Source organism: Ranitomeya imitator, chromosome 2 (genome assembly GCF_032444005.1).
Source record: "Ranitomeya imitator isolate aRanImi1 chromosome 2, aRanImi1.pri, whole genome shotgun sequence".
NCBI lineage: Eukaryota > Metazoa > Chordata > Amphibia > Anura > Dendrobatidae > Ranitomeya > Ranitomeya imitator.
The window spans coordinates 149,819,814-149,833,023 of NC_091283.1; positions in this window are offsets into that span (position 1 = coordinate 149,819,814).

A 13,210-nucleotide genomic window follows, 5' to 3' on the forward strand; every position below is an offset into this window, starting at 1 on the left:
TTTTATTTTTAATATTATTTATTGTGCTTTTTTTTTTTAAATTAACTTTACTTTGTTTTATTGATTTTTTTTGTTGTTCTTGGTGTTGGCTTGGTTTTCCTCATCCAGATGTTTTAGCCTAGTTCAATATTTGCGATTTTTCTAGATGTTGCAAATATTTTGCGCACATTCACTCTAGTAGCATACTGGAGTACAAATCCTGTTTCATTTTTGTTATACACAGTTGAAGACTAATGTGCAGCATTTTAAAGGATCATAGGAAGAGCATTCGATTTTGAGCAAAATTCATCAACCTGTGTGGCCATTTTGAAGAATTTGGTGCACTTGGTAGCACTTCAAAAACTACAAATGATCAATCAAGTTAAATATTCCAGTGTTTTCATGTTTTGTTTACATCATTCAAGTTTATGACTAGTTTCTAAAACTTTGTTCATCTTTGTGAAGTGAAACTTCTTACGGATTTAATTAGGATCTCACAGTTATGCTGGAAAGAAATGAATCATGAACTCAAAAGAAAGAAAAAGAGAAACATAAACTCTTCCAGAAATAGAAGCTAGAAAAGCAATCACCTGTCACTCCTTGGATAAAGTTTACTCTTTTATGATCTATGTATCTGATGTATGGAAGCGAAACACAACTGACTAAAGTATTAACTCTGTAGCAGCAACGCCCTGACATAATCCACCTTTTCTTTGAGTTTCTCTGGCCTTTGATATTGTCCTGGTTTAATAGGGTCTAATCACGGCATCACCCTCCATGGCTGCAGTGAGAACCTCCATCCTGGATGGAATTTACTGCTTTGCTAACAATTTGTAGATTTTACAGATCGGATCAGAAATAGCAAATGGGTCCAAATATCTCTAGGTGGTGCTCTTGGTGATCTTTACCTGGCAGCTGCTGTTTCTCATCTTATTATTTTAATTATCAAAATGTTATTTAAGAAAAAAAAAAACAGCTGTAAATGGTATAATACAAAATATTAATTTTTTCACACCTTTCCTTTTCCAGCATTGACGGTTTGATCATCCTCCTGGTCTTTGTTTACAAGCAAATTGGCACATGACTGCAGCAACAATCATAAACATAAGGATGAATGACCTCGAGGAGATCAAAACATCCAACACCGCGGAGACACCATCACGTGTTGAGAAACACGTGATGGTGTCTCCGCGGTGTTGGATGTTTTGATCTCCCTGAGGTCATTCATCCTTATGTTTATAGTCCTTTTACTAGGCACTGCTCCTAATAGCCAGTTTCCTACTCCACACTGATGAGGGGCAAATACCCCGAAACAGCTGTCTGTGGATGGATACCATGTTTTGGCATAGGTGGTTTTCCTTTTTGGATGCTGCCCTTCCCGTGGTTGTTCCTTCCTGGTGAAAGACCTGGCTATTCATTGCTTGCGTTGAGAAACACGTGATGGTGTCTCCGCGGCTTTTCTACATGCAGCAACAATCATTGACATCAGCGATCACATGCCATAATGTTGGCATCACCACTCACAACCATAGAATAGTTGTAAGGGATCTCCTGGGTCATCTGGTCCAACTACCTGCTCAATGCAGGGTTCACTAAACTATCTCAGACTGTTGGTCTAGCCTCTGTTTGAAAACTTCCATTGAAGAAGAACTCCACAGCCTGTTCCACTCATTTATCACCCTCACTGTCAATTTTTTTTTCCTAATATCTGATTTGTTCCTCCTCCCATTCAGTTTCATCCCATTGCTTCTAGTCTTTCCTTGTGCAAATGAGAATAAATCTGATCCCTCTACAGTGTGGCAGCCCTTGAGATATCTGTAGGCAGCTATTAAGTCTCCTCTGTCTTCTCTTTTGCCAGCTAAGCATTTCCAAATCCTCTAACGATTCCTCATAGGACATAGTTTGCAGACCGGTCACCATTCTGGTTACTCTTTTCTGAAATTGTTCATTTGTTCATGTCCTTTTTAAATTGTGGTCCCAGAACTGGATGCAGCATTCCAGATGAGGTCCGACCAAAGAGGAGTAGGGGGAATAATTACTTAATGCGATCTAGATTCTATGCTTCTGTTAATGCAACCAAGAATTGTGTTTGCCTTTTTTGCTTCTGCATCACACTGTTGACTTATGTTCAGTCTGTGATCTATTAGTTTACCTAAGTATTTTTAACATGTGCTGTTGCTTAGTCCTGTTCCTCCTATTCCTCTCATTCTATATGATTTTTTTTTTAATATTTTTTTTTTTTGCCCAGATGTAGGATTTTGCATTTCTCCCTGTTAAAACCAATAACAAAAGACTGACCGGCACATCCAAGTGAATGTAAATAGGTGCATACTAGGAGCAGCCTCCTCCATATACAATATACAAAAAAAGTTGTACTCTATCGTTCTAAAGCATGTCAATATGAAATATGAATAGCAATACTGCTTCTGAATGTGAAATACAGGTACATCTCACAAAATTAGAATATCATCAAAAAGTTAATTTATTTCAGTTCTTCAATACAATAAATGAAGCTCATGTATTATATAGTCACTACAAACAGAGTGATGTATTTCAAGTGTTTATTTTTTGTCAATGTTGATGACTATGGCTTACAGCCAATGAAAACCCAAAAGTCATTATCTCAGTAAATTAGAATATTTTACAACACCACCTTGAAAAATTATATTAAAATCCGAAATGTTGGCCTACTGAAATATATGTTCAGTAAATGCACTCAATACTTGGTCGGGGCTCCTTTTGCATCAATTACTGCATCAATGCGGCATGGCATGAAGGTGATCAGCCTGTGGCACTGCTGAGGTGTTATGGAAGCCCAGGTTGCTTTGATAGCAGCCTTCAGCTGGTCTGCATTGTTGGGTCTGGTGTCTCTCATCTTCATCTTGACAATATCCCATAGATTCTCTATGGGGATAAGGTCAAGCGAGTTTGCTGGCCAATCAAGCACAGTGATACTGCTGTTTTTAAACCAAAAGCTTGTCGGCAGAGTGAAGCCTGAAGTTCTCTAAAATTTCCTGGTAGACAGCTGGTCTTGATAAAACACAGTGGACCTATACCAGCAGTTGACATAGCTCCTCAAGCCATCACTGATTGTGGAAACGTCACACTAGACCTCAAGCAGTTTGGATTGTCTGTCTCTCCACTCTTCCTCCAGACTCTGAGATCTTGATTTCCAAGGTCTAGTGCCTTAGGGCCTCATTAAAGGGAACCTGTCACCCCGTTTTTTGAGATTGAGATATAAATACTGTTAAATAGGGCCTACGCTGTGCGTTACTATAGTGTATGTAGTGTACCCCGATTCCCCACCTATGCTGAGAAATACATTACCAAAGTCGCCGTTTTCGCCTGTCAATCAGGCTGGTCTGGTCAGGTGGGCGTGGTGACATCGCTCTTTTCTTCCCCAGCTTTCCGTTGGTGGCGTAGTGGTGTGCGCATGTCCAGAGTTCCTAATCCCTAATCGAGTTTGCATCTCGGCTTTGGGAAAATGGCCGCCGCGATCTCTAATGCGCACGCGCGGCATCCCGCGGCCATTTTCCTGAAGCCCCGTGCAGCAGAGCACTCGATCTGCGCACGCGCGGCCCCAGGAAGATGGCCGCCCCCACCGATGACAGGGGCAATAGCGCAGAACGCGCGCTTTTGCTTCACGTGCGCGCAGGGAATTAGGAACTCTGGACATGCGCACACCACTACACTATAGTAACGCACAGCGCAGGCCCTATTTAACAGTATTTATATCTCAATCTCAAAAAACGGGGTGACAGGTTCCCTTTAATGTGATTATAAATATATATATATTTTTTTGTTTGTTTTTTCTTTCCTTTGGTCGCCGTTTTTTCTGTTTATATTATATTTTTTTTGCTGATATTTTTGACTAATATTTTCTATAATATATTTTTTATTCTCTTGTACTTTTGTGTCTGTATGTATATTCCTAGTACAGGCACATGTTTCTGTTGTGGTACTACCTACCGTTTGCCATTTTTATGTAATAAAGGCAATTTTATCTGAACTTTTATTTGTCTGGCATTCCCTTTAGTCCATTGTTTTGGGTTTCCTCTTTGGCCTTTCTAGTGTCTGGGTGGTTTCTACTCTCTTTTACAGAGCACTGATTTCGTTCACTATAGAGCTAATTGACTCGTGTTATTTTATTGGATGATTTATAGGTGGTGTTGTATTTTTTAACTTTTTATAATAGTACCCTAAACACAAGCCCCACACATTACACGTGTGAAATAAATAAAATAAAAATGGCCCATTCGCCAAGAAGACGCTATTCACCAGAGGAGGCATACACTTTCCTTGAATCCGACACGGATTCAGCCAGTGAGGAATATCCCACATACCTCTATTCCTCCTCCTCCTCATCTAGTGAGGACGGACTGACAGCAAGGCTCACTAGGACCCTGGCCACCCCTGCAGCAGCCGATCCCATATGGATTTTACCCCCCGAAAATTTGATGTAATAGGTCTCACTGAAATTGACAAATTCTTTTTCAGCGAGGAAATAAGAAATATTATGGTGACCCAGACAAACTTGTATGCTCATCATTTTTTTTTTTCCCAAAATCCCACGTCCTCATACGTCAACTTCATTTACCACTATGAAACTTGCACTGGCAAACCAGGCCTTTGTATTATGGATTGCTTCAAAGAGTACTACACATCCACAAATTAATCAAATTTGTTTTTATCCTGTTGACACAACACACTTTTATAATCTGATGTACTCCGCACAACTTACACATAACACCACATTATAAATTCATACACCAGTAAAACCAAAAGCATTATAATCATTACTATAAAATTATGCCTCTAGATAAATTCCTTCAGGGGTGCAGTTTCCAAAATGGGATCACTTGTGTGGGATTTTGACTGCTTAGGCACATCACGGGCTTTGCAAATGCGACAATACGACCACAGACCACTTCATCAAAGTCTGCATTGCAAAAACGTCTCTCCTTCCATTCTGAGCCCTGCCATGTGCACAAACAGTAGTTTTCCTCCACATACAGAGGGGTATCAGCATACTCTGGATAAATTGCACAATTTTGCAGTCTACTTTCTCCTGTTACCTTTGTGAAAATAAAAAAAAAATTGAGGCTAAAAGATAATTTTTATGGGAAAAATTTGATCTTTTTATTTTCACGACTCAGTTATAATTTTCTGTGAGGCACTTGGAGGTTCACCGTGCTGGCCAAATATCTAAATAAATTCCTTGGTGTGGGTCTAGTTTCCAAAATGAGGTCACATGTGGGTGACTTCCACTGCTTAGACACATCAGGGGCTCTGCAAACACAACATGACGCCCATAAACCATTCCATCAATGTCTGCATTCCAGAATATCACACCTTCCCATCTGAGCCTTGCCATGCGCCCAAGCAGTGATTTTCCCCCATATATTGGGTATCTGCGTACTCGGGAAAAATTGCAAAACAATTATTGTGGTCCACTTTCTCCTGTTATCATGTGAAAATAAAAAAATCGGGGCTTAAACATTTTTGTGACTAAAAATGTTCATTTTTCCTTCCACATTGCTTTAGTTCCTCTGACGCACGTGTTGGATTAATAAACTTCTTGAATGTGCTTTTGAGCACTTTAAGGGGTGCAGTTTTTAGAATAGTGTCACTTTGGGCATTTTCTGTCATGTAGGCCCTCCAAAGTCCCTTCAAATGTGAGGTGGTCCATGAAAAATCATTTTGTAAATTTTGTTGTAAAAATTAAAAATCGCTGGTCAACTTTTAAGCCTTATAACTTCCTAACAAAGAAAAATTGTTTCCAAAATTGTGATGATGTAAAGTAGACATGTGGGAAATTATATTTTTTGACTATTTTGTGTGACATGACTCTCTGATTTAAAGGCTTAAGAATTCAAAGTTTGAAAATTGCTACATTTTCTAAATTTTTGCTAAATGTCTGATTTTTTTCCCACAAATAAATGCAAGTCATATTGAAAAAATGTTAACACTATCAGGAGAAAACCTTCTCGGAATCTCTAGGATCTGTTGAAGCGTTCCAGAGTTATTACCTTGTAAAGTGACACTGGTCAGAATTGAGAAAAATGGCCTGGTCAGGTATGTGAAAACAGGCTTCGGGGTGAACGGGTTAAATGTAGGAGTGGCAGGGCTGGTTTGTCAACCATGTAAACAGACTGAGCAACATTGTCCTATCTGGAAAGTAAGTGTTGAAAAAAATCGCCATTTTTAATCTATGAATCCGCAGCAGAATTCTGGGTTTACTGACCACCTCTGGAGGTGAGATGTGTTCCTGACATGCCTTTTCACTGTCGCTTGCCAGGTATTAGGATGTATCATGCACGCTTGGCAGGTATTGTCCATGCAGCCTATTCTATATTCATGGGCAGCAAGCCTCTAACTAGTCGCATGTAGGGAGGGGTACGTGTGCAAAAGTAGGTAATCTGGTATACAGGGGAAAAATTAGTTAATCGTAGGATGGAGACATGTGCAAAACTAGCTAATTGAGGATACATGTTTAAAACTAGCATTATTATTTAAAGATGAGCACTCTCACAATTGTTAATGTTTCTTTTGTGAATAGCTATGTTATTAATTTATTCTGTTGCACTTTGCTTTGCGGAGCTCCAGGGTATGTGCGTTTAATGTTTGCTTGTTTATTGAGCAGCTATGGACAAGGAGCATGAGACCTCTGACCCCACGACTGACATTGAAGGTGAAGCAACACCCGACCCTGGCTTGCTGCCTCTTTTGTGCACACACTTCAATCAGATGTTAGACACGAGACAAGGGGAATTTGCATTATCTCATGAAATTATTAAGACGTTGAGGGAGCCCTGTGCCACGACATGAGCAGCCTCTACTGGCCTGAAGCCGCCTGAACCTGTCGCTCCACCAGCAGGATTTCTAATTGTTTCTGTCTAGGATGAAACCTGTTGGCTCCTTGTGATTGTCAGATCTTCAGTCCTGTGTTCAGGCTGAGATGGTATCATAAAAAGTCAATGTCCAGAATCAGTGCAATTAATAATACAACAAATGCATTGCTTAAAGTGCTCAGATCCAATGCTTTTCACTTTTATTTTGTCTTTTTATTATTATTATTATTATTATTATTATTTATTATAGCGCCATTTATTCCATGGTGCTTTACATGTGAGGAGGGTATACATAATAAAAACAAGAAAACAAGTACAATAATCTTGAACAATACAAGTCACAACTGGTACAGGAGGAGAGAGGACCCTGCCCACAGGGGCTCACAATCTACAAGGGATGGGTGAGGATGCAGAAGGTGAGGGTAGAGCTGGTCGTGCAGTGGAGCGCCCCCAGATGCAGGGCCGCGGGTTACTCGGTACCGGTCCTCTCTGGCTCAGTTATGGGGTTGTCACGGTGGTTGGACCCGGTCCGTGACCCTGCTAAGGGGCGTCCAATAAAAGGTGACGCCACCTGTGGTATTCGGTCAGGGTGACCGACGCTGCTTGGGGTCCACTGGGATGATGTGATGGCAGCTAGATGGTATACCTTCCCACAGGTGAAGTATATCCCCAGGGCTTCCCAGTAGTGTAGGTGACGATGGTGTGAGGTGCAGTCAATAACGAGGACACAGGGTTGCAGTCTCTTTACCTCTTTACTGGTGACTTCAGGATCCTCAATCCTCAATCCAGAGCACTGTAAACCGGGCTGTCTGAGACCGGCCGGTCCGAAGGCACATCCAGAGTTCCCTTTGCAGGTGGAAATCGTTGCCTACCACTAGCGCCTGTGTGTTGTAGTTCTTCCCTGCTGAGCATTCGGGATAGTCCTCACAACTTCTGTTCTCGTTCTTTCTAGTTCTTTCTCGTTCTTTCTATTCTCCGTCCCCCAGGTTTGTTATGGCTAGGACACACCCATTTGACGGGTAGGCTCGGTGCTCTTCCGGGACCCTAGAGACGCCCCTCTCCACGGTTGCCCCCTATGTCTGCTTAGGTGATGTAAGGTAGACAGCCAACCTATAATTAACTGTCCTGCGGTATTTAAAGTAAGGCATAAAGTCAGTTACTTCCTCGGTGTTCTGGGCACCGGCTATGCGCCTCAGCAGGATGTTGCCGTTCTCCGGGCACGACTCCTACTGGCTCTCCTTTGTGCTTGATCTCGTTTCTCACTGTCCACAATATCCTTCGCTTCATGTCCTTTCTTTAGATGCCGCCGCAAGGTAGTGCAGGCGCGGCTCCGTAACGTTCTGCCTTGTCGCTAGGTACCTGCCAGGTTCCCACACCTGACAGGGACCCCCCTGAATCTTCCCCGCAACACCCCCTGCCACGGGATGTTGCCTGGACAAAACCCAGTCAGCTTCTGACTAACTTCCTATCCAACCCCTAGTTTTACCAGTGTGAGGAGTGGCCTAATAAATAGAACCTTTTGCTCCCCCTAGTGGCCGGAGTGTGAGGTGTAATGTGTGCTTGTGATACCTGGTCAGATGAACTCCTTTAGTGCCATCAGACATACCATCACTCCCCTTGGTGGCAGAGCGACATTACTGCAACGACCAGGTCTCTGGGGCACTGCATGCAGCAGTTTGGTCAATCGGCGGATACTGTAGGTTGTAGGCTTGTCGGAAGACAGTTATTTGCTTGGCTTTTTTTTTTTTTTTGCTTCTCATTTTTCTTGTCCTTTTCAGCATCTTGATTTCCAGAACTAGCAAAGTTTAATGTTTTTAATACGATTGTTCTGTCCCTTTACAACATCCAATTTGTCGCTGCAATGTGCTGCCAACACTGGTGATTTAATGGCACACATAATATGTCCAGCTCACGAGCATGTCTATGTTGGCCGTAGATTGGAAGCGTTCAGTCTTATGAACCCTCATGTGCTGAATATTTGCCCATGTAAATGTGAACCGTCTGCTCCCCCATTGCTATTAATACCTTCACGACTATTGACATATACATACGTCAATTGTCATGTCCCTGCTTTTGATATGGGCTCCATACTGAGCCCGCATCTTTCCCTGCGCAAGACCACTGATCTGATCAGCTGTCATGAGCATCTAACAGCCACGGGTGGATTCGCGATCCACCCGTGGCTGTTAAATTAGTTACCGCTGTCAATCTCAGACAGCGGAAATTAACTCGTTCTAACTGGAAGATTGCCACAACACACCCATTAGCGCCCCTGTCACGAGATCGCGGGTTGCCAATGAGTTGTCATGATAGCTGGGAGTCTGCAGAAGACCCCTGTGCCTGTAGTTGGAAATCTCCTGTGAATGCTGGTGTTAGTAGGGGATTGTGATTTTTGCTACAAATATCAGGGTTGATGCACTGCTATGTGTATTACTGGCAATCAGTCGATCGACGCTTCACGTCTCCTAAGGGGACTATTGGAGCCAGGAAAAAAATTTTTTTTAAAAGATTAAAATAAAGTTCAACTCACCCCCTTTTAACTCATTTAAAATAAAACTGTAAAAAATACATATATTTGGTATCTTTGCCCTCAGAAATGTCCGATGTATCAAAATATAAAGTAAATTAAGCTGATTAGTAAAGAGCATAACGAGGAAAAAATCAAAATGCCAGAATTACGTGTTTTTGGCTCAAAATATCGTTTCTACCCCAAAATGGTATCAATAAAAACGACTGCTCAGCACGCAAAAAATAAGCCCTCACCAAATCCCAGATCTCCAAAAATGGAGACGCTACAGGTCTTGGAAATTACGCCATTTTTTTTCTCTTCTTTGATTTTTTATTAACCCTTAATAAAAAAGAACCTATACATGTTTGGTATTTGCAAGCTCATACTGACCTAGAGAATCATATTGCCATGTCAGTTTTAACATTTAGTGAACATGGTAAATAAAAAAAAAAACCACAAAACTTTTGTGATATTGCACTTGGAAAAATTTTTCTCCCGTATTCCAGTACACTTTATGGTAAAATCAAAGGTGTCATTCAAGAGGATAATTTTTCCCGCAAAAAAAAAACAAGCCCTCACACATTCATATTGATGGAAAAATAAAAAAGTTATGGCTCTGGGAAGAAGGGGAGCAAAAAAATGGAAAATCGTCCCTGGGGTCTTCACCCTTCGGGTTAAGTACTTCAGTCTGTTTTTTGCCCACATTATAATCTACAACATCCATCTCTTAAGAATTTTTTTTTTTTTTTACTTCAGAGCCTCCACCTTCGCACAAATGCAATTTTCAGAGCTTTGTTTGCTGCATTGTGGATTTTTAAAGCCACGTTCCAGTCAAATTACCCTGCAACAGAATAGCTGCCTTCAGGCTGTGTTTTTGGGTTCCGCTTTTTGAGGTACGTTACCGCAGCAGTGCCGAGATTACAATGAGCATTGTTCTTTCCCTGAACAGACAAATGTCTACCTTCAACAACCAATATTTCAGGCACAAGATGGTAATTATCCTATTTGGGGTGTCACCCTGTCCCAAGGGCATGCTGGCATATAATTTAGTGTAATAATTGTAGGTGTTAGCCTTATACACTAATCTTTGAGGCTTTAGGACGTTAGTGTCCTCGCTGCGCCTCGTTCCCACGTTTTTTGTTCCAGGTTCTGCTCACATTCATCCATCTGCTTTCATAACATCTGTGACAAGGTTGCTGATAAATATGAGACAAGTAATTGTTTTTGTCCACGAGGAAGGGGTTAACTAGTGGATATTGGAACAGCTCAAATCATAAAAAGCTTGCACAGTGCATTTGCATTGTCCATTTTGCATTTGCACCTGTACAGCTCCCAACATGTATGTCTCGCACCCATAGGTGCCTGAATCCCTGCTAGAGGTAAATACACTGTCCTCTTTGCCTCCAGTAAATGCACAGTGCTTGATATATGCTGAACATGGGGTATGAGTATGTTCACATTGCCAGTATTTTGATAAAATTGCACAGAAAACATGAAAATTAACAGGACTCCTATTTTTCAATATACACCACAACTTTTTGTAGCGCAATAAAGGGCTGTTGCAGGTGTCAAGCACGACTCTCTGGTTGTACTCTGCAGAGCTCTACCACGACACAGCGCCTAATGTAGCAGTGCAAACTTGTACGTGGTGTGATGGCCATGGTAGTCCGCACTTTAGGGAATGACGACACTTGGATTTATGTGATGATTGCATAACATCCAGCATTGGCGGATTTGTTGTGTTGTGCTGTGTGTCTCATCTGTAGTGTGACGTGCCCCATTCTACCATGTCAGATAACATCTTTACAAGGTACATTGCCTATATTAATAGTATTTCTATCCCTGACTAATATTTTCCCAGCTATTATTTCAGTTCTGCTTGTGCTATATATTTTTCATCAGACACTCTTCTGCTTCCGTGCACCCAATGCATCTTGATAAATGCAAATGACAGCAAAAGTCCATTAGTTCCCACTGATTTATGACCTTTTTGCGTGTTTGAGCATTTGTAGAAAATGTATTAAAAATAAACTGTAAACTAAATTCTATTTATAAGCATGGAGTACAGGAAGACTATGAGGGACCCAAATGTTCTCATCATGAATGTTCAGTCGTCTCGCCCGCACGAAGCAGCAGAGACATCCCATCACAAGACATGCACCTCAAGATGTCAAGTTTTACATCCAAATCACATTCTTCCATGGGAATCTGGCAAAACCTCCACCCTGCTGGAATCCCCCCTTCTTTTTTCCCAAGGAGCCAGACCCATACCACAGGGAAAAGTAAAGTAAACCAGCAGCTCTAAGACATTCTCTGCTCTTGACCTTGGCCTTGGTGGATGAGCTGCCAGTTTTTCTGGGAAAACTGATGCCACGGGGCAAACATCTGCAGTTCTCCTGTAAGCAGTAAATCCTCTTCAAGTAGCGACATTTAACTAGACACCTGACTTATACTTCATTAGGGCACGCTGTTGAGTTTTGAGGGTCCCAGACCAAAAATCTCCTAAATCATTCTTAAATATTCCAGGAGGGAATTCTGCAGATTTTACAACTATGTGGAAGGGGCCAATCTGAATTATCGTCTGATTACCTGGAGCCACGTCACCAGCAACAACTATTTCTCTCCAGTTTCTGACTAAGTCCCAATGTAACTACACTTCCTCTGAATATTGGGACCTGGTGGGAGTAGTAGTTTTGCAAGTGTTGGGGAGTATCCAATTGAAGACCGCTACAGAAAGCCTGACCACTGTACTCTCTGTTAATTCATCAATGTGGCTAAGGCCAGACAATGCTGATAACTGCTCATTTTCTGCTTATTAGGAGAACTGATCATTTTATAACCCACGTAATATCCGATTGAATATATTCACCATATAAAAATATGTAGTCATTGACATAAGTAGCTACATTAACCTGGATTTAATGCATTGTATCTCCTTTAGGGTATGTTCACACATCATCTTTTTCAGGTAACCAAACATTCTATTCTTCAAATGGAAGATGCTTCTGTAATTTTCCTATTTTCCTCACGTATTGTAAACCTGAATTGTCTTTTTTTTTTTTTGTTATGGTACTTCTGTTTGGTTCCTGAATACTGTTTTTGACCACCGGCTGTTTTTTTTTTTTTTTTTTCATCTTTTTGGGATTTCTTTTTGTACTGACATTTTCCGTATGTTTTTTTACCCATTCAACAATGCAGAAACCGCTAGCTGTTTTTAAAGCAAAAATGCTGATGAAATTATCAAAAATAAAGCATGACATCTAACCCTTCCCATTGACTTGTATTCTACTTATTTGTCATCAGCTTCCATAATTGTCTCTGCCAGTGTTGTGTAGTTCTGAGCATAGGTTTTTCCCATGCTCATTATTTACCTAAGTCCTTATGAAAGGGCCGCATTGTATGATTTCTAGTATCAACTTTTTGAAAAAGAAAACATTCTATTTACCGTCTGCCGCTTATCTGTGTTTGTTGGAGATAGGTGCCGCTATCGTAATCAAATGAACAGGCGAAAATCCTGCATAACCAGGAACAGATTTCATAAACCACATTCTTTCAGTCTGGAGCCAAAGCACATTGTGCCCTGTGGTCCTGTGCAAGATGTCCTCTAGGCAACGCCAGAGACTGCCATTGGTGAATTGAGAGGAATGTGATGAGGCCCAAGAGTGTTTGGTCATGGCAGGACCCAGTCGCCAGTGCACAAGGCCTTACGTTCCGTTATTGTACTCATGGATTGTATTTAATATTAATGCTTGCATTTAGGAAATGGTCAGGTACTTCTGAGCTGAAATTGGGTTCTTTTCTTGTTGGGTTTGCTTCCGAATCTTTTTCTTTGGGAGGGAGCACAGCATAGTTCTTGGTCTCTTCATGTCTC